At 43.7% G+C, this 27,305-nt stretch overlaps 2 long non-coding RNA genes across 2 annotated transcripts; both read right to left on the bottom strand.

Annotated features, from left to right (window-relative positions):
* Positions 3,399-27,305, bottom strand: LOC110270070. Its single transcript, XR_002359083.1, has 4 exons — positions 26,665-27,305; positions 7,808-7,818; positions 4,256-4,262; positions 3,399-3,408 (listed from the first exon to the last, which is right to left on the bottom strand). It is a non-coding gene; the product is annotated as an uncharacterized LOC110270070 (long non-coding RNA).
* LOC110270071 lies at positions 20,558-21,943 on the bottom strand. Its single transcript, XR_002359084.1, has 3 exons — positions 21,766-21,943; positions 21,495-21,603; positions 20,558-20,854 (listed from the first exon to the last, which is right to left on the bottom strand). It is a non-coding gene; the product is annotated as an uncharacterized LOC110270071 (long non-coding RNA).

Raw genomic sequence — 27,305 nt, 5'->3', positions numbered from 1 at the left:
ACTGTTAGTGAAATTTCTATAATCAATAAATAATATAAATAAATATTTTAAGTAAATAATTTTTTTATAATATTATTTATTTTATTTGTTGCAATAGAGGTTGAATTTTAACATTTTTTGTTGACAAATATCTTGGAACAATATATTATTTTTTAAAACTAAAATTATTTACTTTGACTTCAAATATAATTGGTGTTCATACCCTGACCCAATAATAAAGGCCCAGGATCAAAGCAAAGAAGCCCAACCCAAAGGGTTGGCCCTCACCCAGTACCAGCCTTCATCCCAAGAAGTCAGTACTGAACACGACCTGCTCCAAAGAAGTCGGATACGAGAGTTAGCTGGCAGATAACACTCATTCGAATGAGTAACTGCCCCTAGAAACTCTCTAACCACTTCATAGAGCCATATCTTAACCTCCCTAAGATATGGGAACGGTTATCCACCTAAAAAGGTGGCACTACTTCAGCGGTGGTTATTGGTTCACCACTATAAATACACTGACACCATTCAGGTATCGCTAAGTTCCAATACTCTCTAACCTGCTCACACTCTTGCTAACTTAGGCATCGGAGTGTCTTTGCAGGTACCACCCCCCATTCTCTCGCACGTACAAGTCGGACGGAGGAGCACCGAATAACAGATCCACTCTAAAGCCACCTCCTTCATCCGTTTGGGCTAACCAACGCCATCCAGCCCATTAATCTCCGGTTACCCACCGTAACATTGGCGCCGTTGCCGGGGACCCGAGAGATCAACCAGTGATGGCGGATAGATCCCCTGAAGAGGGTCATGTGGAGACAGATTCTAAACAAGAGAATCTGAACACTGGAAACAATGAGGCAGATCAGACCCTTCACCAGGAAGCCAATGATCAACACAGGGAAGGCACCTCCGGAATCAAAAACCCGAAGGTAAATTCCTCGGAGGGGCGCGAATCAGAAAAAGGAGGGCCATCCCACACAATCGAACTCATGGGATTAGTCCACAGTCGCCTCGAGCAGCTAGAACAGGAACGGGAACGACAAAAGGAAACCGAAAAGAACCTAAAAGAGGAGATGGAGCGACGAAAAGAGTTAGAAAGAAAACTCTTAAAGTTAGAATCCTCCCTCAAAGGTCAGAACTCCCACGACGGTAGAGAAGATTCACCCTTAGGGGAGAAAGATCCTTTTAGCGAGGACATAATGAGGACAAAAGTTCCGAGAAACTTTAGAAGTCCCGATATGGACCTCTACGACGGAACCACTGATCCAAAGCATCATCTGAGCAACTTTAAAAGTCGGATGTATCTGGCTGACGCTTCTGACGCTACGCAATGCAAAGCTTTTCCGACAACCTTGTCAAAAGCAGCGATGAAGTGGTTCGACAGCCTCCCTCCGAGGTCGATTACCAGTTTTGAAGACCTCTCAAGAAAGTTCTTGATGAGGTTCTCCATCCAGAAAGACAAAGTAAAACATGCACCAAGTCTCCTGGGAATAAAGCAGGAGGTCGGGGAGTCCTTACGGGCCTATATGGAAAGGTTCAACAAAGCATGTTTGGAGATTCAAGACCTGCCTACCGAAGCAGTCATCATAGGGCTAGTCAATGGTCTTAGAGAGGGTCCCTTCTCACAGTCCATATCAAAAAGACACCCCGCCTCTTTAAGTGATGTACAGGAAAGAGCTGAAAGGTACATCAATATGGAAGAAAATGCTAGGCTAAGAGACCCGAATTGGCGACCTGGTCACCCTCCCTCAACGAAAGAGAGGGAGAGGGAAGCTAAGAAGAAGGAAGAACTCGGCCTCGATAGGCCAAGAAAATATCACTCTTACACTCCACTGAAAGTTCCTGTAGTGGATGTATACAGAGAAATTTGCAATACCGAAAGGCTGCCTCCTCCCAGGCCCATTAAAAATAAAAGAGGGGGGAGCCGCGGTGATTACTGTGAGTACCATAAGATATATGGGCACTCTACAAACGATTGTTACGACCTTAAAAATGTGATAGAAAAGCTGGCCAGAGAAGGTCGGCTTGACAGATATCTCATAGAAAGGTCGGACAGCCATGGAAAAAGAAAACGAGATGATATGGAGAGAAGAGATCCACCACTACAAACTCCGGAGAGACATATCCATATGATCTCAGGAGGGTTTGCGGGAGGGGGACTCACAAAATCTTCTCGCAAAAGACATCTCAAGAGAGTTTACCAGGTCGGAAAGGGGTCATCCGACCTTCCGACCATTTCATTCACAAAGGAAGATGGGCGAGGAATAATTCCTGGGCACGACGACCCAGTGGTAATTACCATGATCCTGGCAAATGCCCATCTCCACAGAACACTAGTAGACCAAGGAAGCTCAGCGAACATCCTCTTTAAGCCCGCTTTCAACAAACTAGGGTTAGACGAGAAAGAGTTAAGAGCCTACCCCGACACCTTGTACGGATTAGGCGACACGCCAATAAAGCCACTAGGATTTTTGCCCCTCCATACCACCTTTGGAAAGGGGGAAAAATCAAAGACTCTGAGTATAGACTTCATAGTCATCGACGTGGGGTCGGCCTATAATGCTTTAATCGGCAGAGCTACCCTTAATCGACTCGGAGCGGTGGTATCGACACCCCACCTCTGCATGAAATTCCCGACCTCAGCGGGGATAGCAACGGTGAGGGGAGACCAGAAGTTGGCAAGGAAATGCTACAATGAAAGCCTAAACCTGAGAGGAAAAGGCAAAGTAGTTCACACAATAGAGCTCGGTGGAGCAAGGATTAAAGAAGAACTGCGACCACGACCCGGAGGAAAAACCGAGGAGATTCAGGTCGGAGAAGAGGAAGGAAAAAACACTCACATAGGAACCAACCTGGGGGAAACCCTAAGACAAGAGTTGACTAAGCTCCTAAGAGATAATTCCGATCTCTTCGCCTGGAAGGCCTCCGACATGCCTGGGATAGATCCCGAGCTCATGTCCCACAAGCTCTCGGTCTACTCGGGATCCCGACCTATACAACAAAGAAGACGCAAACTCGGCCCAGAGCGAGCTCTAATAGTAGAGGAGCAAGTACAAGCGCTCCTAGAAGCCGGTTTCATCAGAGAAGTCAAATATCCAACATGGCTAGCCAATGTGGTGCTAGTCAAAAAAAAAAATGGTAAATGGAGAATGTGCGTCGACTATACCGACTTAAATAAGGCATGTCCCAAGGACCCTTATCCACTACCAAGCATTGACACCCTAGTAGACTCTAGCTCGGGGTATCAATACTTGTCATTCATGGACGCCTACTCGGGGTATAACCAAATCCCGATGTATGAACCAGACCAGGAAAAGACATCATTCATCACGCCCAGAGCTAACTTTTGCTACGTGGTCATGCCATTTGGATTGAAAAATGCAGGGGCCACATATCAAAGGCTGATAAATAAGGTGTTTGCCCCTCACCTAGGGAGCTTAATGGAAGTGTACGTCGACGACATGTTGGTAAAGACCAAGAAAGAAGCCGACCTCTTGTCTGACCTTTCACGAGTCTTTGACACCATAAGGTTGCACGGGATGAGACTAAATCCTGCAAAGTGCGCCTTCGCGGTGGAGGCAGGAAAATTTCTAGGATTCATGCTAACACAAAGAGGGATCGAAGCCAATCCCGACAAGTGTAGAGCTATCCTGGAAATGAAAAGCCCGACTTATTTGAGAGAGGTCCAACAGCTGAATGGCCGGCTAGCAGCTCTCTCCAGATTTTTGGCAGGATCAGCACTAAGATCCCTTCCGCTGTTCTCCCTATTGAGAAAGGGACACCAGTTTGAATGGACTCCCGAATGTGAGGAAGCGTTCCAGGAGTTCAAAAAGTTTCTGAGCCAACCTCCTATTTTGACCCGACCTGTAGCCGGAAAAGACCTCGTCCTATACCTATCCGTGGCAGACAAGGCTGTCTCAGCAGCCTTGATAAGAGAAGACGAGGACGGTCAACACCCCATCTATTTCATCAGTAAAGTTCTACAGGGCTCTGAACTAAGGTATCACAAATTAGAGAAATTTGCCTACTCCTTAGTGGTAGCCTCTTGAAGGCTACGGCCTTACTTTCAAGCTCACACAATAAGAGTCCGCACGAACCAACCCATGAAGCAAATCCTCCAAAAGACGGATGTTGCAGGAAGAATGGTTCAATGGGCAATAGAGCTCTCCGAGTTCGACTTGAAGTACGAAACTCGGACGGCGATTAAAGCCCAGTGCCTCGCCGACTTCATCGCAGAATATGCAGGAGATCAAGGGGATAAACCAACTACATGGGAACTCTATGTAGATGGATCCTCCAACAAAACAGGAAGCGGTGCAGGAATAATATTGGTAGATGAAAGGGGAACCCAGATAGAGGTTTCCCTCAAGTTTGAATTCCCAGCTTCAAATAATCAGGCAGAGTATGAAGCCTTGATCGCAGGATTGAAGCTGGCAGAAGAAGTCGGTGCTACGAAGGTGATGATATACAGCGACTCCCAAGTGGTGACCTCCCAAATAAGTGGAGAATATCAGGCAAAGGACCCAAACATGAAGAGGTACTTGGAAAAAGCTTTGGAGCTCCTGGGGCGCTTTGCAGAAACCGAGGTGAAACACATAACTCGGGATCTAAACAGCAGAGCAGACGCCCTATCCAAGTTAGCAAGTACCAAGTCAGGAGGAAATAACAGAAGCCTGATTCAAGAGACTCTCCAGGAACCTTCAGTGGTAAAAATGGAAGACAAACAAGAAGTCTTTGAAGTGGTCGGATTAAACCTTGGATGGATGAACCCCTTAGTCGAATACCTGAAATTCGACATCCTCCCTAAGGAGGAAAAGGAGGCCCAGAAAATCCGAAGGGAAGCACAACACTATACCTTGGTGAAAAATATTCTCTATAGAAGGGGGATATCAACACCATTGTTAAAGTGTGTACCGACCTCAAGAGCCACCGAGGTATTGGAGGAGGTACATAGTGGAATCTGCGGGAACCATCTCGGAGTAAGATCATTAGCCAGAAAGGTGATCCGAGCCGGATTCTACTGGCCAACCTTGCAGAAAGATGCCACAGACTTTGTGACAAAGTGCCAACCGTGTCAAATGCATGCAAATTTCCACGTGGCCCCCCCAGAGGAGCTCATTAGTATCACCTCCCCATGGCCCTTCGCAAAATGGGGAATGGATTTGTTAGGTCCTTTTTTCCAGGCGCCAGGACAAGTCAAATACCTAATAGTGGGAATAGATTATTTCACAAAGTGGATAGAAGCAGAACCACTGGCCACCATCACTGCACAAAGAAGCCGGAGGTTCCTCTACAAAAATATAATCACAAGGTATGGGATACCTTATTCCATTACCACAGATAACGGAACCCAGTTCACCGACTCCACTTTTAGAAGCCTAGTAGCCAGTATGAACATCAAACACCAGTTCACCTCAGTGGAACACCCACAAACCAATGGGCAAGCCGAAGCAGCCAACAAAGTCATACTGGCGGGGCTGAAGAAAAGATTACAAGATGCGAAAGGAGCTTGGGCTGAAGAGCTCCCACAAGTACTATGGGCTTACAGAACAACCCCCCAATCCGCCACTGGAGAAACACCCTTCCGACTAGTTTACGGTGTAGAAGCCATGATCCCAATAGAGGTCAATGAGCAAAGCCCAAGAGTGATTTTCCACGACGAGATCGGGAATATACGGGGGCACAAAGAGGAGCTCGACTTACTCCCCGAAATCCGAGAAGAAGCCCAGATAAGAGAAGCAGCGTTGAAGCAAAGGATGACCGCGAGATACAACAAAAAAGTCATTCGAAGGAGAGATAGGAAAAAACTAAGAAAAAGTTGTAAGGCTGCCTTAAGGATCAAAAAGATTCAGAAAAGCAGGCAAGCCCCAAAGAATAGGTTTTTTCCAGAAAAGATCAAAGGAATAGAAAAGCATGCGCGCATAAGGTAACTCAAAACCCTTATCCAAAAAATGGTATTTATTTAAAAAGCTAAATTAAACCCTTATTAAAAAAGGGTATAGTAAATTGTTTTGTTTACGGCCTTAAAAAGACTGAAAATTGTTCAAACATCAACAAATAAATATAAAGAGTTTAAAAAGGGGGGGGGGTCCACAGGCCGGACCCCCAATAACCAATAAATTACTTCTTTGCAAGAGGAGTAGAAGGATCACCACCACCAGGACCACCACCAGGACCAGGAGTTGGAGAGAAAGTCGGAGGAGCGGCAGAAGAACTCGGAGCTTCCTTAGAACGAGGAGGGGACTCTATGATCCTCTGTCCCCGAGTCTTCAAATCAGACTCAGACTCCACCACGGGGACAGGAGGATCCACGATGGCACCATCAATAACAATCTTATCAGGGTCCAAAGGAGAAAGGTCCAAGTCAGGAGCAATGACTCCGACCTGCTCCTTAAAAACCCTCCAAGCCTCATCAGCACCATCCGCAATAGAGTCCTCCAACTCGGTATAGGCCTTCCGGGCATTCAGCAAGTCATTCTTTACAGACACAAGATCAGCAAATAAACTGTTGTAGCTGGCTTGCGCTGCCTTCCTCAAATCCACCTCCATGTTGCATTGGGCTTGCAACTTCTTCTCCTTCTCCCGGAGGCTGTCCCTCTCCTCCTTCAGCTTGGCGACTTTCCCCTCCAACTCCCTCTCGTGCTCCTGATATATGCGAAGCCTGCCTTCCAGCTCCTCGACCCTCGAGGTCGTCTCTAAAGAGCTGAGAGGAGTCTTCTCAAATATATCTAAGAGTTTGCCACAAACTCCCGCCGTCTTGAGACTCTCCTCAACCACAGCAGTGAGGTAGTGCCGAACAGAAACATCATCCATGCTCATACGAGCATAGGGATAAATGTTCTTTCGGACGAACGCAAGAGCGTCCGCCTCACCAGAAGCGCCAGACTCTAAGGTCTTACGCTTCCTCTTCTCTGGTTCAGGAGTAGGTCGGACGGAGGGGGGTGGCAGAGAGGAAGCAGAAGAGGAAATCACAATAGGCTGGGAAGGAGTCCCGACATTCCGAGGAGGAGGAGGAGGAGAGACGACCGCCCTAGCGCCGCCAGACCTGGCACGAGACCTCGCCTTGGCCTCCTGAACCCTTTGGTAAGACTCCTGGGCATTTGTTTTTGCCATCTCTGAAAAAAGCAACAATTGATAGATTAGACAAGTCGGAAGAATTAATCAGACAAGTCGGAGAATCAAATAAAAACTACCTATTTGTGCCTGGATAAAACTTGGAGACCCCTGGAGAAACTTTTTTGTGTCCAAGTAGGGAGACCTCCCCCAAACTTCTCGGAGGAACCCCACAATGGCCGCCTCCACCTCCTCCAGGTCGTCAAGACCATATTTTTCACAAGGGGAGGCCTCCAACCAGTATAAAGGAAAGCGGGGGGAAGAAGTGTCATCCAGGAAAAAGGGGTGGTGGCCCTCTACAGCTTGCACTTTGAAAAAATAGTTTTTGAAATCGTGGAAGGATTCGTCAAAAAGGGTGAAAATCCTTCTACCTTGTATGGCTCGAAACGATACCCACTGTTGTTTATTGTTTAGCCCACTAAAGGGTTTTGTCATATGAAAAAGATGGAAAAAAATCTTTAAAGAAATCGGGAACTCTAATGCCTGGCTGATAAATTGATAAATTTTCAAAAAACCCCAAGAGTTGGGGTGAAGTTGGGTAGGAGCGACTCGGCAATGACGTAAAACAGACATCTCAAAGTCTGAAAAGGGAAGAAAAACACCCAAACGGGTGATCATACACTCATACATAAAGAAAAAATGGGAGGCAGCCTCATTAGCCCTCCCAAAGCAAACCCGGTCTTCTGGACCCGGGGCCACTAACTCATACTTCGGCTCGTCCTCCTCAGAAGAACAAATTCTGTGGCGAGTACGAAGGTGGGTGATAAACTCAGAATTGACTGAGGGTTCCTCCCCTAAAACTGTGACATCGACCCAGTGAGAGAGAGCATCTACAGAAGCCACTTCTTTTCTAAAAAAGGGGTGACAAAACCTACAAGGGGAAAAGAAAAATCACCAACACGGTCTCTAAAGGAAGGGGGATGTGAAACCAAAGTCTGCAAATCAAATTTATCTACAAAAGCATATTAAAGAACTAACCTTTATCTGGAAATGAAGGTTGGAAGCAAAAGCCTTCGAAAGCACAAGAATGCAGTACGAACGAATGCAAGGGAAATTTGAAAGATCGCAGAAACGAAACAACGAAAGAGAGGGAAAGTATTTATAAGAACGTTAGGGGCATAATGGTAAAATAGGGGCAGTCATTAATGGAGATGCACCGTTACCAAGGCTATTGAAACCCTACGCACACCCCTAACGGATACGACGCTTGATTAGACGTAACTGTCAGAACCAAAAGGTCACGAAAGGTCACGTCGGTTTCAAACCATCACGTCGGTCCTCTTACAAATCGTCTACGACCCCGAGTAGAATACTCGAACCCAAACCTTAAAAAGAGATTGGGCTCGAGTAGGGGCACTGTTCATACCCTGGCCCAATAATAAAGGCCCAGGATCCAAGCAAAGAAGCCCAACCCAAAGGGTTGGCCCTCACCCAGTACCAGCCTTCATACCAAGAAGTCGGTACTGAACACGACCTGCTCCAAAGAAGTCGGATACGAGGGTTAGCTGGCAGATAACACTCATTCGAATGAGTAACTGCCCCTAGAAACTCTCTAACCACTTCATAGAGCCATATCTTAACCTCCCTAAGATATGGGAACGGTTATCCACCTAAAAAGGTGGCACTACTTCAGCGGTGGTTATTGGTTCACCACTATAAATACACTGACACCATTCAGGTATCGCTAAGTTCCAATACTCTCTAACCTGCTCACACTCTTGCTAACTTAGGCATCGGAGTGTCTTTGCAGGTACCACCCCCCATTCTCTCGCACGTACAAGTCGGACGGAAGAGCACCGAATAACAGATCCACTCTAAAGCCACCTCCTTCATCCGTTTGGGCTAACCAACGCCATCCAGCCCATTAATCTCCGGTTACCCACCGTAACAATTGGTATAAAATTTTTGATTGAGATAGTACTTCAGTGTCGTTACTGTTTTAGAATGAAATTAGATTTAAGACAATTGAGTTTAATAATTTTTTGCTTCTCTATCAAATAACACAAAAATTATAGCACTTTGATCTAAAATTTTTAATTTAATTTTGAATCTACCTTTAATGAATATTTTATATTTTCTTTATTTGAATAATAATACGTAATAAATCAATTAATTATAGAAGTTATGGTGTTAATTTTTTAAAAATATTTGAATAAAAGTTAAATGGTTAATTTTTAAATTTTGTCAAGTAATCAAAATTAATGAGATGACATCATTAGAAAAACAAATGTGACTTAAATTTAATGTACAAAAAATTTGTATTAACTTTTACATAATAATAAAGATAAATTCTTATTCTGCAGTAAAACTTAAAAAAAAGAAAAATGGTAAGTGTTACGGCCTGGCCCAAACCATTTGCGGGCCGGCCCCGACCCGAACACCACCCAACCCCAACGGTCAGGAGCGACGTGCTCAGTCGTCGATTCGGACACGCGCCCCTGACAGCTTTGCTACAGCTGTGCGAAGGAAGCATTGAGGAAGGTGGGCCTATCCTTGATGGGCCCACCTCTGACACGGTATATATGGGGAAGGTCCCACCCTTCCCCCAAGGTACGTCACATACCATTCATCCCTTTTTCACCTGCACACTTTACTGACTAGAGCATCGGAGTGTCTTTGCAGGTGAAACCCCCTCCTCACGCAAAGTACCCGGGACGTCGTCTACTCCAGCCCGGTGACTTACGACCAAGCGAGACCCCCTTCATCAAACAGGATACAAACCCGAACCGTCCGGTACCCGACCTACCGAACATTGGCGCCGTCTGTGGGGACAAGCTTCTGAATGGAAGTTGTACTGGGCCCAGGAGGAGCAGGGCGAGAAGCCGGGAACAGAGGGGAAGCCTCCGCGGCATCCTCTCGGGAGCGCACGAGATCCCCTCCTCGACAAACCACACGATCCCAAGAAAGACGCCCCTTTGGGAGAACTGGCGACAACAGCGCCAGAATAATGCAGGAACTATGTCACAGGATGCAGGACCTGGAGCGCCAGCTGGCAGACCGGGAACATCGCCAGCAAACTCCCGAATCAAGTTACTCCCGTTCCCCCCCCCGAGAAGCCACTCCCGACGCACAACTAGCCCAAGATCTGAGCCCGAGAGCGCCAGGGAAGAATGACGCACAAGGAGGCGCCGCGACCCCATCATATATGCCAGGCGCGGGAGGAAACGCACCACAGATCGTGACCGGGAAGACGGTCGACGGGAAGACGATGAAGGAAGAACAAGGAGAACGCGCGGACTAGTCATAATAGGCGCGACCCCATTTCATCGTTCCATCCTCGAAGTCCGGCTACCAAAACACTTTGACAAGCCAATGGACATGAGGTACGACGGAACCCAAGACCCACAGGAGCACCTTACGGCCTTCGAGGCCAGGATGAACCTGGAGGGAGTGGGGGACGAGGTAAGATGCCGCGCTTTCCCGGTCACCCTCGCGGGACCTGCAATACAGTGGTTTAATAGCCTCTCGTAGGGCTCGGTGGCCCAGTTTTCGGATATTAGCCGCGCCTTCCTAGCCCAATTTACTACCAGAATAGCAAAGGCAAAGCACCCAATCAATCTGCTCGGAGTGACGCAGAGGTCCGGAGAACCGATAAGGAAATATTTAGATCAGTTCAACGATGAGTGCCTGGAGATCGACGGGCTGACTGACTCTGTTGCTAGCCTATGCCTGACGAACGGACTCCTAAACAAAGACTTCAGAAAGCACCTCACCACGAAGCCGGTGTGGACAATGCAGGAGATCCAATGTGTAGCCAAGGAGTACATCAATGATGAGAAAGTCAGCCAGGTCGTGGCTGCCAACAAACGGCAGCCCTCTTACAATCAAACCAGGCATCACGGGAGCGGAGAAAGACAGAAGGAACACGCCAGGGATGGCGGTCCGAGCAAGACACCTAGGCCATTTCCCAGAGTCGGGAAGTTCACCAATTACACCCCTCTCACCGTCCCCATCATAGAAGTTTACCAATAGATAGCCGAGAAGGGGATTCTGTCGAAACCCCGACCTCTAATAGACCGAACAGGGGGAAACAAAAGCCTTTACTATGACTATCACAAAGGCTATGGACACAAGATGTAGGACTGCTTCGACCTAAAGGACGCGCTGGAACAAGCGATCCGGGACGGGAAGCTGGCTGAATTCTCCCATCTCATCAGGGAGCCAAGAAGACGAGATCGCGGTTGAGAGACAGAAGAGAAAACTCGCACAGTAAAATGAGGCCACGACCAGAACGACAACGAACAAGGTCTCACCATAGTAAACGTTGTGACGGCGAGAGACGCACCCCCAAGGTCGAAGTGGCGCACAAGAAAGATGCCAAAATCCTGGCGATCTCTTCGTCATCTGCACAAAACCCCAAGAGGTTGAGGTCGCCACCCATCTCGTTCGGCCCAGAGGACCAGTGATTTGACGAGGTCGCGGAAAGCCCCCCATGGTCATCACGGCCAGAGTAGGAACCGGCCTCATCAAGCGCATCCTCATAGACACCGGCGCCGACTCGAATATTATGTTCCGCAATGTGTTCAAAACTTTGGGACTGCGGGACGCCGACCTGAAGACCCACCAGCACGGTGTCGTAGGGTTAGGCGACCACTTCATTAAGCCAAACGGCATAATCTCTTTTCCGATATCAGTAGGACACGGGCAGGGATGAGGCTCGACAATGGCCGAGTTCGTGGTTCTGTGCGACTCCACAGCCTACAACATCATCCTGGGGAGGAAGACCATCAACGATCTCGGGGCAGTAATCAGCACGAAGATGCTGATAATGAAGTTCGTGGCTGACGACGAGTCCGTGGGATCCATAAAAGGAGATCTGGAAATGGCAATTGCCTGCGACAATGCCAGTCTCTCCTTAAGGAAGAAGTCCAAGGAAGCAGCAGGAGTGTTACTAGCCGACCTAGACACGAGAGTCGAAGACAAGCCCAGACCCGAGCCAGAAGGGAGCTTGGAAAAGTTTAGAGTCGGCAACACGGACGAGAAGTTCACCTTCGTGAACAGAAACCTACCACACGAGCTGAAGGGGCCCCTAATGGAAATGATCAGGACCAACGGAGACCTATTTGCATGGACGCCAACCGACATGCCGGGAATAGACCCCCAGCTCATGTCACACCACTTGGCCGTGACGGCGGAGGCCAGACCGGTAGCCCAAAAAAGGAGGAAGATGTCACAAGAGCGAGCAGAGGAGGTGGCCAGGCAGACGGCTAGCCTCCTCGAAGCAGGATTTATTCGAGAACTTGACTACTCGGTATGGCTGTCGAACGTAGTTTTAGTAAAAAAACACAATGGGAAATGGAGGATGTGCATAGATTACTCCGATCTCAACAAAGCATGCCCCAAGGACTGCTACCCCCTGCCCAACATTGATGCACTCGTCGACGCAGCGGCGGGATATCAGTACCTAAGTTTCATGGACGCCTACTCTGGCTATAACCAGATACCTATGCACCGACCTGATGAAGAGAAAACAGCGTTCATAACGCCGAGGGGGATATATTGCTACAAGGTAATGCCATTCGGCCTGAAGAACGCCGGGGCCACTTACCAAAGGCTAATGAACAAGATATTCAGCGACCTCATAGACAGGACGGTGAAAGTTTACGTGGACGATATCCTAGCCAAGACCACTGGCCCTGAGGACCTCCTAAGCGACCTAGGAAATGTGTTCGCGGCCCTCCGACGACATGGCATGAGGCTCAACCCCCTCAAATGTGCCTTTGCCATGGAGGCCGGGAAGTTCCTAGGATTTATGATAACCCAAAGGGGGTGGAAGCTAATCCTGAAAAATGCCAAGCGATACTCCAAATGAGGAGCCTGGGTTGCATCAGAGACATTCAGAGACTGGCAGGAAGGCTCACCGCGCTATCTCGCTTCCTTGGGGCGTCGGCAGCAAAAGCCCTGCCCTTCTTCAACCTGATGAGAAAAGGGATAGCGTTTGAATGGACCCCGGCGTGTGAGGAAGCATTCAAACATTTCAAAGAGATCCTCGCAACTCCTCCCGTGCTCGGGAAACCCAAAGTCGGAGAACCGCTATACCTGTACCTGGCCATAACGGACGAAGCGCTGGCAGCAGTTTTGGTACGGGAAGAAGGGAAGGCTCAACAAACAATCTACTTCGTGAGCAGAGCACTGCAAGGAGCAGAACTGAGATACAGCAAATTAGAGAAGCTAGCTCTGGCACTACTAACCTCCTCCCGAAAACTAAGGCAGTACTTCCAGGGTCACCAGGTAGTCGTAAGAACGGACCAAGAAATCCGCCAGGTGCTCCAAAAACCTGACTTGGCGGGAAGAATGATGACTTGGGCCATCGAGCTATCTCAGTATGATTTGCGATACGAGCCCCGACATGCGATCAAGGCACAAGCAATGGCAGACTTCTTGGTGGAAGTAGCGGGGGACCCAACCGAGGAAGCGGGCACACGGTGGAGGCTCCATGTGGACGGGGCCTCCAACCAAACGTCCGGGGGTGCCGGGATCATTTTGGAAAGTCCTACCGGGGTCATATACGAACAATCAATCAAGTTCGAGTTTCCCGTATCAAACAACCAAGCGGAATAAGAGGCCCTCCTGGGCGGCTTGATCCTAGCCCGAGAAGTCAGAGCTACGAGGCTGGAAGGATGCAGTGACTTGCAGGTCGTTACCTCACAGGTGAACGGAAGCTACTAGGCCAGGGACTCACTATTACAAAAGTACTTGGAAAAGGTCAAAGAGCTAGCAAAGCAGTTCGAGGAGGTCGCGGTCTAACACATTCCGAGGGAAAGGAACACACAGGCAGACCTCCTATCAAAGCTAGCGAGCATGAAACCGGGAGTTGGCAACAGGTCCCTTATTCAAGGAATGACAAAGGAACCAGCAGTCGCCCTCCACCTAACAAAGATAGGCCCCTCCTGGATGGAACCCATCACTGATTTCCTAAAGAACGGCAAACTCCCTGAGGACGAGAAGGAAGCTAAAGCATTAAGAAGGGAGGTGGCCAGATATGCGATCATACAAGACCAACTGTTCAAAAAGGGACTTAGCCAGCCCTTAATGAAATGCCTCCATCCCGACCAAACGGACTACATGCTCAGAGAAGTCCACGAGGGATGCTGCGGCCACCACATCGGGGGCAAAGCCCTAGCAAGAAAGCTCATCCGAGCTGGATATTACTGGCCGTCGATGATGGTCGACTCAAAAGAGTTCGTAAAGAAATGTGTCAAGTGCCAAGAGAACGCCAACTTCCACAAAGCGCCAGCGTCCGAACTAAGCCTACTGACGTCCTTCCGACCTTTCGCACATTGGGGAGTCGACCTACTGGGACCTTTCCCGGTCGGCCTGGGACAAGTCAAATACCTCATAGTCGCTATCGACTACTACACCAAATGGATAGAGGCTGAACCACTGGCAAGCATATCTTCAGCCAATTGTCAAAAGTTCATGTGGAGACAGGTGATAACTCGATTCGGCATCCCGGAAGTCATCATCTCTGACAACGGGACACAATTCACTGACAAGAAATTCATGGAGTTCCTCACCGGCCTGGGCATAAAGCAGAAATTCTCCTCAGTAGAGCACCCCCTGACAAATGGTCATGTTGAGGCCGCAAACAAGGTCATTTTGCTGGGCCTCAAGAAGCGGCTGGATAGCAAAAAAGGCGCATGGGCCGACGAACTCGCCTCGGTCCTCTGGTCCTACCGAACAACCGAGCAATCATCCACAGGGGAAACTCCTTTCTGCCTGACGTACAGAGTGGACGCAATGATACCTGTAGAGATCGGCGAGCCAAGCCCATGATTACTTCTGAAGGGAGTAGAGGAAGCGGTAGAGAAAGACCTGGCAGATGAGGCTAGGGAGGTGGCCCATTTGTCAGAAATGGCACTAAAGCAAAGAATGGCCCTGCGCTACAACACCAAAGTGCTCAAGAGGGAATTTGAGAAAAACGACCTCGTCCTACGGCGCAACGATATCGGGCTACCGACCCAGGGAGAAGGCAAACTGGCGGCGAACTAGGAAGGGCCCTACAGAGTCAAAGAAGTGATTGGCAAGGGCACCTACAAACTGGAAAAGCCTGATGGAAGGGAGGTCCCGAGAACTTGGAATACAGGTAACCTGAGAAGGTTTTACTCATAGCTCAGGCACGCCGGCTAGGCGATCTAACGAGCTTAATCGTTTACCTTTATACTCGCAACGGTAATAGACTTGTTTAATTGCCAATTAATGTTTACTTGTTAAAAAATTACCTCTCTATTGTTCCTTTTTATCTCTTACTTACACATCACACGGAAACGAGTTCCACAACACATTAAACGGAACCACGATACGGCACCCCGGGACTGATCACCCCGGGAGCCACCTAAATTAAAGCCATAACAAACAGCTACAACGAAAGCAAAAGGCCACGACCTGGCTTTACCGAATTACCAACACAACGGTAAATAAACACGAGCAGAAAGCTCATACCAACAAAACAGTAATAAAACAAAACAAAAATGCTATCAGATAAGCAAAGAAGACGATAATCACAAGCCAACCAAGCGACTTTTAATGTATAACGAAGTAAGCTTCAAAAAGTTCTACAACAAAACCACAAATCCATACAAAAGCATAAGGTACAAGAACTTATTTCTTGGGCATGTCAACAATCTTGCCATCCTTGATTGTCTTGAAAACTCCAATTGCCGACGTATCGAAGTCGGGAGCCACGATCTTCACCTGGGCCTTAAGGGCCTCCTCAGTCATGAAGATCACGTTCTTCCCCTGCTCTCTAGTCACCTTATGTTTCTTCTTAAGCTCCTCAACCTCAGCTTGAGCGGCCTTAGCCGACGAGACGGCCACGTCACGCTCTTTCTCCAAGGCCACCACCTGACCTTGCGCGGCATTAAGTTGGCTCTCCAGAGTCATCTCCCGCTCGGTTAAACGGGACACGGTGTCATTGGAGGCCTTCAGCTTCTCCTCAGCAGACGCGGCTCTCTCCTCAGCAGCCTCCAGTTTTTTCCCCGTCTCGGACAGTTGCTCCCGAAGGGTTTCAACTTGAGTCTTGAATTCATTATTGGCCTTGACAGCGGATTCGAGCTTCCTGCGCAGCGACTGCATCCCCGACAACTCGAATTCAGCCTTCCGAGCAATTGCGGCACCGCGGAGAAGGGTACGGTACATCCACCTCGCCTGTCCCGCAAGCTCGGTGCCAAGGAAGTGATCCTCTGTGCCGGGAAGCAGCTGCGAATCTATGAAGGTCCCGACGTCGAAGTTCCGCTCCATAACGGTCAGAACCCCTTCTGGGCTGGAGGATGCCCTCTGCCTTTTGGGGGTGGGGATAAGCTTCAAATCGTCATCCTCTTGCTGAGCGGAGGTCGAGTGCTCGGGGCCAACCGTCTCCTCACGGATAGGAGAAACGCGTGCCCCGTCAGAGTTCTTATCCGTCATCTCGGTATCACGGGGTGACGGCGTCGCTTGATCCTTATTCTCAGGAGGTCCTCCGATTTCCCGTCAACCTTCTCCGCTTCCTCCTCATCGTTGTCCGCCAAGAAAGTCTTGAACAAGTCCTCAAGCCTTGTCACGGAAGCAGACATCTCCACTGCAGCAAACAAGTAAACAAGTTAGTCGTGAAACCGGCACAACCAAGCGAATGAATAGAAACGCAAAAATACAAGGCAAAACAACTCACAAACGTAATTTCTGGCGACTTCCCTGTCACCCATCAAAAGGTGGGGATTCACATGATTCTTCCCAAAAACTGCCAACAACACGTCGGCGACCTTCTTATCCACAACGGACATCCCCTTATAAGACACCTTAATAAATGTGTTGGATCCCGCCCCAAAGCTCTAGTACGTCGGAATAAGGCGCTCCCCTTCTAACGACAACCAAAAGGGGTGACGACCTTTGACCGGACACACCTTAACATATTTGTCTTTAAACCCATGATAAGAGTCCTCGAACAAGCTGAAGATCCTCCGACCTTGGGCAGATCGGAAGGACATGAACCCTTTCCTCGCTTTCCCCTCCTTGGAAGGATTCATGAGGTTGAAGAAAAAAAGGAAGACATCAACAGATACCGGCAACTCCAGATATTCGCATACCATCTCAAAACAGCGAATAGAAGCCCAACTGTTCGGATGCAGTTGCGACGGCGCCACAGAGATCCGGTTAAGAAGCGCCATTTGAAAAGGAGAAAACAGGATACGAACCCCCACCTGGGTGAACATGTATTTATAAAACCAGATCCAGTCGGGGACCCGAGGGGAATGGAAGTTAAGCTCATATAGCCGTTCATTGGGGGGCAGAAACAAAGACGTCATAATTGGCTTCCTCGTCTGTCCCTCTGCACAAGTACTCGCCTTGGCAGAACTCCGTTAGCACCCCCTCGTCCATCTGATTTGGCGAGTCCTTCACGTCGGAAGTCACCCAGGTGTAGGGGTCGTAGTTCACGGTGGAGGGAGAGGCCCGAGAAACAATGCGATGCATACCTACAGTGGGGGGTACCACTCCGTTAGTCTATGAGGTTGGAAATCTGGAAAAAGCCCAGAAACTACATTTGTCCTATTCAATAGCTAAGATCGAGCATGGCTAAAAGCAAAATCCAAATAAAAGCCTACCTTGAAATGGTAACCCCCTTAACGCACCTATTTGACACTAAAAGGCCACCTATCATACAAAATCAAGCAAACAGCATGCATGCAGAAGAATAACAAAATAAACACGAAGCAAAGAACGAAGAGGATGCTTACCTGGACTGATTACGAAGATTCGAAGGAGGAGAAAGGAGAGCAAATGTGCAAAAATGCAGAAGTGACACCCTGGGAACTCAGAAGGAGAAGATGATGGAGATGATGGAAGTGAGGATATGAGAGGAGAACAAATGCAAAACTGTTTAAAACTGCCATTGAAGAAGCGTGAAAGGCCTGGGGGCAAAATAGTCTTTGCACGCGGGGTTTTCAACCCATTATGAGCATTTAATGCTCCGCGCGAGGAACGAGGCGACAAACGGTCACTCAGCAACAAACAGACACGCGCGCAAGGGGCACGTCCCCTCCACAGGCGGCCGACCTGGCGACAACACGCCACCAACCACCTTCACGATCATTGCTGGCGCGTTGGGGGCACTGTTACGGCCTGACCCAAACCATTTGCGGGCCCGCCCGACCCGAACACCACCCGACCCCAACGGTCAGGAGTGACGCGCTCAGTCGCCGACCCGGACACGCGTCCCTGACAGCTTTGCTATAGCTGTGCGGAGGAAGCATTGAGGAAGGTGGGCCTGTCCTTGATGGGCCCACCTCTGACACGGTATATATGGGGAAGGTCCTACCCTTCCCCCAAGGTACGTCACATACCATTCATCCCTTTTTTCACCTGCACACTTTACTGACTAGAGCGTCGGAGTGTCTTTGCAGGTGACACCCCCCTCCTTATGCAAAGTACCCGGGACGTCGTCTACTCCAGCCTGGTGACTTACGACCAAGCGAAACCCCCTTCATCAAACAGGATATCAACCCGAACCGTCCAGTATCCGACCTACCGAACAGTAAGTATTTTTAGTAAAATATTAATTTATTAATATACTTTTTCAATATGTCATTAAACATATTACCATTTCAAGAATAAAACTAAGTCGCACTTATTAGCATGACAGATATTAATAAAACATAAAATCAAGAAATATATGAAATTTAACAATGTTAACCATTTTTTTTATAAATGATTCTATCAATCACATTGATTTTATTAGGGACGAAGTCATAGACTTAACATATTGGGTTAAATAACTAACATTTAAAAAAAATTATAAAAAAGAAGCTATCCTTCTCCCTTAGCTTTTCCATCAAACAAAAACAACAAATAAAAACTCAACAATGATATCAATAAAAAAGGATATAAAAAAAGAACAAATAAAAAACTAATCTTACTATATTAATATCATCTCTTACATTCACATTCATGCCACTCTCACCCCAAAATGTAGAAAATTTTTTTTCTAATTTGTTCTTTCTGTAACAAAATTTTACCATTTAATCTTTTAACTTTATCCTTTTTCTCTGACCAAACAACCACTGCTGGCTTAACCAAACTGGTTATTTCCCTTTTAATTTTTTTTTTGTCGTCCAATTTTTTTCGTTTACTATTTATCAAAAATATTTTACTACTGGTTAAGTCGTAAATCCAAAGTTTATAAGGAAAAAATAATTTAAAAAAAGACTACTCAAAAGATTTAGCAAAATAGCTTTCATGATAGATTTTATTAATGCAGTAAAATCACCACATGCATTTATAAATTCATAATCGAAATAAGAGTTTCTTGTCAATTATTTTATCGCTCCAGCAATTAGTTACTAGATTACAATATAAGCATTTTAAAACAGTTAAATTTTTTGCTTTGGAAGCATATTTGCTACTATTTGCAGCCCATTTGATTTTGCATAAATATCATACAATGGCTAAATTTATGATTTTTTTTAAGAAAAACTCAACTTTAAAGAGAAGAAAGAAAAGCCATGGTATATTTTACCATTTATCAACTTCAAATACAATTGTATACCATTCGTGCAGCACATGTAACTCAATATTAAATAGTTAAAAACACAATGCATTTCACTAAATTTATCACTAAGTTGCTTTCAAACTCAGCTGTATTTCATATTCATATTCTCAGTTATAAAAATAAAAGTACACAATTTGAACATGATCTTCCTTTTTGAAATCAGGATTTGAACAACAAAAGTTGAGGACAATTTTTCATTCAAAAATCAGAGCTCGTCTACAAATTTAAGACATTAATATACTAAGATATATAGCTAGTTAGAACATGCAGTTAGCGCTAAAATTAATATATTGATTCAACATAGATACTTGATTAGAGAGAAGTCCCAAATTTTTAAGTTAAATTTAAGTTAATTAGAAAACATTTGGGTGATTGGGTTTCCTTTATTATATTTTAAAATTATTTGGACATATTGAAACACTGTATCAAACACACATTGACATACTCCCATCATTTTTTTCCTCCTAAAATGGTATATTCATCATGTGATATATAATAATTATGCTTGAAATTCCTAGAATGCTTAATTTACTTCATTTTATTCGTTGTCATATATTTTATCATTTTGTACAACCTCAAGAAGATCATAGGTACTCCAAAATATAAGTGAATATTTTTGCACTAAATAAGGAGAACATACTCAGATTTTAACATCTATGATGATAGGATGCTGATTTTGAAAGACAAATACTTGTGCAAGATAACGCTATAAATAAGGCATAAAACATACAAATTTTCATTATTGGTATTGAGGAACTAATCAAAATAATAAAACATTTCATTATTGGTATTGATGGAACAAATCACAACAATAAAATAGCAAATCGCATCATCTATATAAAAAGAGAAACTTTAAGTATGAAAATTGAATTAGTTAATTAACAGAGAAACCATCTTTCTTTGGCCAAATAAAATGAACACCTTAAAAACAATGAAAGAAGAAAAAGAAAAAATACCACAACATTTCATTTGATTTTTAATAATAGTTAAAACAAACAAACATCATTACCCTGCACAAAACTTTTCTTACATTCCTATATTACATTTCTTGAGCTTATGGATTAACCAAAATATGATCTTATTTTTTTCTGTTTTTTTTTTTCAATCATGAATTGCATTGCAGCAGTAATAAATGGCACGCTGACTAAGAATCTAGATACATATTCAAAACGGTGCTATAAATGTTTGGTATAGGGTACTCTTCTTCTTTTTGTTGATTCACACGAGTTCACAAAGCTGCAACAATGATGACACAATTGCAACATCACTTTAGTAAAACATTTTCTAAAAAGTGATTCGCAAAAGAGATAGTAGTATGACTATTAAAGCAAACATAAACAAACAAAATCACTTGTAATTAAAATGCAAAGAACAAAAACTTGATCTAAATGAGTAACAATATAATAAATATATGCATGTATGTTTACATAGATATATAAATGTAGATGCATGTCTGTTGTTGCAGCCTCTTGTATTTTGCATTCTCTTCTAGCAGGTAAACCACTTTAACCAACATAGTACAATATGAAATCTACACAGAAATTTTAAGGACTAAATTATCATAAATTCATCATAATGTTACTCAAATAACTAAAAGGGGGAGAATTATCATTATACTGCAAAAGGAGGGAGACTCCACGTACAAAAGAACTAAGAAAAGTGAAAATTAGAAAAATATCTTAAGTTAAAAAAGAACAAATAAATAAATTAAATAAATTTCTTATTTGACGTATAAAGCTAAAACATTGAAAAGAAATTATTAATCAAAATAAGAAAAGAATTAAAAAAAAAGTGAAATTAATCCATAGTAAGATTTTAAACTCACGCAGACCACTAAATACTTTGATCATTTTGAAATATTTAAATTCAAACTTACCTGAGGAAAGAATGCTGTCTCGAGAGCCCAAGTGTAACGGGTATAATGCCTTGCATGTCTCCCACTTGAAACCCCCATGTCTCCTTCACTATCTGAAGTTCTGAACACACTTACAAAAGAAACAAAATTACAAACAGTTGGTGAGCAAAATACAAAAAGGAAAAAGCTGCCAACTTTGAGGGTATCCGACATCATAAAAATAAGAATTGAAACCAAATTTATAAAAATTATAGAGAAATGAAAGATGGGTATTGATAAAATGTGAGTGTACCAATTGCTTGAGTTGGAGAGCAGCATGAACAATGCCCTTACCTCATCATCATTATGAACCTGAAAACATCCTTGGAATTATTATTTTCAAAACTTTGGCAAACAAAAATACAAAATTAAGTTAGGACAAAGTTCCTCAGAGGGGTATTTAACCAATTCTCTTTATGCAAACATTTCATATACTCTTCGAAGCTCTTGAATTCAGAATTCCTTCTTAAGCTTTCGAATTAACTCCCTTTACATTACACTTCATTGCTTATATACATCCTTGGTTGTTGATAATTTCACGTATTTTCAAAATCCTTGTGAAATACCATCTTTGTCTAACTGTAAACCTGGGCAATCTCCCGATTTCTTGCAAATACCATTTGTGTCGTTTGTAATCTTCTCAAGTTTAACATTTCTTATGTGTTAGTTTTTAAAGACGCGATTTGTGCGCACAGAAAATGAATTTGATAAGTATACGAGGTTATAAGGAGTCGCGAAGTTTCGAGGTAACGCAAACATCTATACTTTGTTCAGTTCCCTCAATTGTTTATTTCATATCTTCTCTTTTTATTAGGTAAGATGATCTTCCTCTTGAGTTTATCTATTCCTTGTGGATCTTTCATTTGATCGTGTTCCTACACATTTCCTTGGATTTGGTAAATGACGTCCTTGACTCTGGTCGTTTTCTTGTGAATCTTGTACCTTGATTCAGCTTGAAATCAATTCTAATGAATGCACCGTTTTCTTCTTATTATCTCTATTGAAGTTCTTTAATTTCTCCATACGTACACCTCTTATTTATAAATTGCTATCTGAATCTTTAAGAACGTCTATCCTTGCCATTATACTTCTCATACTCTTTGACGTAACATTGGAATTGTTTTGGGTATGTGCCGACCCTTAAATCTTTGAAAATGTAAAGTGCCCCTTTTTATTATGTTGTAATGGCTTATGTGTTCTAAATCGTGTCGTTCAATTTGATGTGTCATTCCTTTTTCTCTTTCTTGTGATGTAATCTAAATTTCCTTGTTTCACCATTTGCACCTTACGCATATCTTGATCTGCTTACACTTCTGACTATTTTAAGGCTCTGGTAACACGGCTATTGATTCCATATTCCTCCACGAACTATAAAACCTCCGTGATCATTTGAAGTTGATCCGCAATAATGCGTCACCATAGTCTTTAATCATTCCTTTTCTATGAAATCTCATACTTCTTCGACTCAGCTTGGATATGTTTCAAACTAATACGCTGATTTTCTTCTTATTGATCCTATTCAATTTCTTTGATCCAAGGGTTATCCTTAAAGTTGTCAATTAATTTCTTTCTAGCAAACTTCATTGCTTGAGCATCCTTGTTTACCTGCAATTGCATTTATTCTTTCAAATTTTCGCAAACGCGGTCCTTGTCGCTTATCTTTCTTTTCTATGGTTTATTATCCTTCTGAGTATACTCGAGATTAGTTTTGGTATCTTGCGCAACTGTTAGACTTAGTAAACGACACATTAGTCCTTTAGAACACGTTTGATAAGCACAAAAGGTGAAATTTGTAAACATACGACGTAGCAGAGAGTTGTGGAATCTTGTTTCACGTGAAAAGTTTTATTGATATTAAGTTTGTGACTACTAAGATTTGCAAAATATTTGATGAGGTTGAGAACCTTCGGATGAATTGATCGATAAAGTACGATTGAAAATGTTGAAGATAAGTTAAGTTGAAATTTGAATAGTTGAATATCTAAGTTGGTACGAGATCAGTGTGCGAATGTTAAGCACATCGTTTTAACCCGAGCCTGTTTTATAATCTATCACCACCTTGCCTTACCACTACATGTTTGAACCATGTCGTCATTTGCATCAAGCTTGCTTTGTAATTTCTATCTTGCAGTTACACTCTTACCCTTATATCTTTATGCTATATAATAATCAAAGTATTTGAAACTATATAAATATTAATGATAAGGTTCTTTGCTTTCTCATAAAGTGTTAAAACCATGTAAAGTATTTTGTAATACATTAATTTTCGAAGACGAAAATTTTTATAAGTTGGGTAGGGTGTAAGAAGCAGAAATTTTGGAAAAAATTTTAAGCAAATTTCAAATTTATTTATTTATTAGAGATTTTATTTTCAGAAATTATTTCATTGAAAATAATTAAATCAGATTTTGATAATTAAAATATAAATTTTACTTAATTTCATTATTATAAAATAATTTTCTATACATAAATTATAAAATTTAGCAGTTGTAAAAGAATAAGAATTTTATATGATTTAGTTTAAATAATTGAGATTTTAGAATTTAATATTTTAATTTCATAAGCAAAGAAAATAAATTATATCATCTCTAATTTTAAATTAAGATACTTGATTAAAATCTAATTAAAAAATTGATAATTAAGTAATATTTTTTAAAGTAATTTCAAGGGATTTAATTAGATTTCGAATTAATAAAATATACCTAATTTGATTAGAATTACCAAATTCTAATTAACCCAAATATTCCCAAATTAAACCCTAACCTCCCTAATACTAACAGCACTGCCACCACCCCCCAAACCCTCAGCCACCCACCCATTCACCAAAACAAAATAAAAAAAAGAAAAAAAAGAAAGAAGAGGGAGAACGGAGAAGGGACATAAAGGAGAGGGGGAAACTGAGAAGAAAATGTGGGAAGAGAGGAAGAACGCGTTAGCGCGCGGAGGGTCTTGCCGCCACTGTCGCCGCTAGTCCAGCCGCGTGCGAGAGAGAGAAGGTTCGCAGATGAAAGACGCAGCGGGACGGAAGAGGACCCACGCCCTCTCGTCGCCGTTCACGGGGGCCACGAGTCGCGTCGCTGTTGTTGAGGAAGAAAGGAGCACGAGTTTCCGCCACCACCGTCGCCGGCGATGTCGCGAAGAGGAGAGAGAGAGATCGGGTAGAGGGAGAACGATTCGCGCCGCCAGCTGCGTCCGCGGGAGAAATCGCCACCGTTCGTGTCTCCTATCGCTGTCAGCTTCGCGCCGAGCTCCCATGGTCGTCGCCACCGAAGCCTTCACCGTCCTTGCCGCTGGAGTTGGTCACCGGAAGAGAAGAGGTGACGGTGGTGGGAGTTGCCGTTACTATTCTATCTCTGCTCATTGAAGGATGCTGGAAAATGCTGTTGCAGTTGCCGGAAGACGCTCTTACCATTCCAAACCCCATCTGGTTATAGTTTTGGTACTGGCTCGATTTGTTTAGGCTGGTTTCGGTTCTTCTGAGTGCTGGAATTGCCGCCGCTCCTCCGTTTCCATAGGTCCCCTAATTACAGTAAGCTATTCCTCGTTCCGAACATCCATAATCGTCGTTCTGTTATAAGTTACTGAAGAATTTATGGTGGTATTTGTTATATAATTGAGTTTCGATTATTATATGTGCGATTAGAGTTGATGTGCTTGCCGGGAGTTGTCACTGAAGCTGTTGGGCCCGCCGTGGTTGCACCCAGGTTGCTGCTGCGTCACCGGAAACCACAGCTAAAGCCTCTGTCTTCTTGGGTTTCTATTGCTGCAAGTTACTTAGTTATACGTCGTCGCCGAAACCAGGCCAGATTTACTGGTAATTGTTTCTTCCTTTCTTGAATTTGTTCCGCTTCTATTTTGTTCCACTATTCTTATTATTGGTGGTGTCTCTACTGCCTTAATCGCTCGGAGTGATGTTACTGCCGCTAGGACGGATGTCCGGGTTTGATTTCTGTTCTTTTTCTGTCGCTGGGAGCAGACACCAGAGCTGTTCTTAATGATTCGGGTCGGGTATCTTTTTCGATTCTAGGCTTTTTACATATTTTACTGTCTTTTCCATGCTTGTTTTGATTTGATTTTTGTATATGTCTTTGTCTGGGTTTCTTGAAACAGTTCCAGCTACTGTAATTGCAATTTGTAATAATGCAATCACTCTAAGAGGCGTCAGAGTTGTTGCTGTCCTCGTGGGGTTAATGTTATCGCCACTGCCATGAATGAAAAGGAAAGGGAATTGTCACGATAAGTTATGCGGACTCGGCTAACTGAGGTAGGGGTTTTTCTTAAAATCTATTTTACATTACAGAGTTGTAATAAATAGATATTGATGCAAAAAGATATACTTCTATGATTATATTTGTCTTGTGAATGTGATGGTTTATTGGACTGAATTATTGGGTGCTTGATTGCGTGAGTGGTGTATGGTTGTTGATAAAAACCGATTTGAAATGTTATTTACTTGATTATTATGAAAGATGGATTTTCTTGATTTTGAAGTTTACTTGGTAATATAAATGAATCGATTTTGGAAATAATTTGAGATATGAAAATAAATTGATTCTGGAAGCAGTTTGATTTTGAGTTGGTCTGATTTTTATAAATGATTTAATATTTGAGCTGATTTGATTTAAAAAAAAAGAGTTTTATTGATGGAATTGGTTTGATTTGAAAATAATTTGAAATTGGAACTGGTTCAACTCTGGAAAATGTTTGAGATTTGGAAATGGTTGAGAAAATGTTTGAGAAATGTTTGGATGGGACCCGAAAAGGGTGGCAGTGTCCGAGTTTTAGAAGAGATGCTGCCGAAATTTTATAAAATTGGAAGTTTTATTTAAAGTAATTAATTGAAAAGATTTGTTTTTAAACGTTATATGTTTTAAGATTGATTTATTTATCAAAGAAAGAAATGTGTTTTAAATTGGGATTGTTGATGGACGGAATGGAAAGAAGGATGATGAGGATTTTCTTTGAAATATGGTTTTTGAATGAATTTGGAAATGAGATTTGGATTGATGAATGATTATGATGTTAAGAATGTTGAGATATGGATTGAGAATGTTGAGATACGATCTTTGAATTATTCATACGGCTTATGAATTTGAATTATCTGAGATACGAGGTTCCTGGATAAAGTACCATGGCTTGCCACCACGTGTACAAGGTTGAAAACTCGATACTCTATTGACCCTACGACGTAAGTGTAACCGGGCTCTATATAAATTCCTGGGAATGTTACTCCCATTGAGCAATATTGATTATTTGAGAAAAAGCTATGCCTAGACTCTTGGAGATGCATGTCGGGGGACAATCTAAGTACAATTCAGACTTGTCGGGTTGGCTGGATAACCGATAGATGAGCCTCACCAGTCATAGGACAGGCATGCATCATATGCATTTGTATGCTTTGCTTGGGTTTGAACTTGTTTTGGTTTGCCTAATTGCTAAACTGTTCTTAACTGCTACTTGAACTATTTGCTATAACTGCTACCTACTTGTGCTTTTCTTGTCTGTCTTGCCTGTGTTTGTCCTGACATGCTACATTTAAGAATGAATTTTGGTGCTGAATTAATGATTGTGTTGTTGAATTGCATGGTTGGTTTCTAATTGATATTTTCTTATAAGAAAGGAAAGGTTTCGGATTTCTGAAAGAATAAACATTGTTTCCTTGAAAAGATTTTGAACGATTACGTATTGGTTTTTAAAAGATTCATAAGACAATGATAACCACTGAGCTTGAAAACAGTTTTCTTATAAAATATCTTCTTATGACAACTTTGAAATTCCGTGGTGAAACCGTGT

This window comes from Arachis ipaensis, chromosome B03 (assembly GCF_000816755.2).
Source record: "Arachis ipaensis cultivar K30076 chromosome B03, Araip1.1, whole genome shotgun sequence".
NCBI lineage: Eukaryota > Viridiplantae > Streptophyta > Magnoliopsida > Fabales > Fabaceae > Arachis > Arachis ipaensis.
Note: the sequence above shows the minus strand (reverse complement) of the source record. Positions and strands in the feature narration are given on the sequence as shown.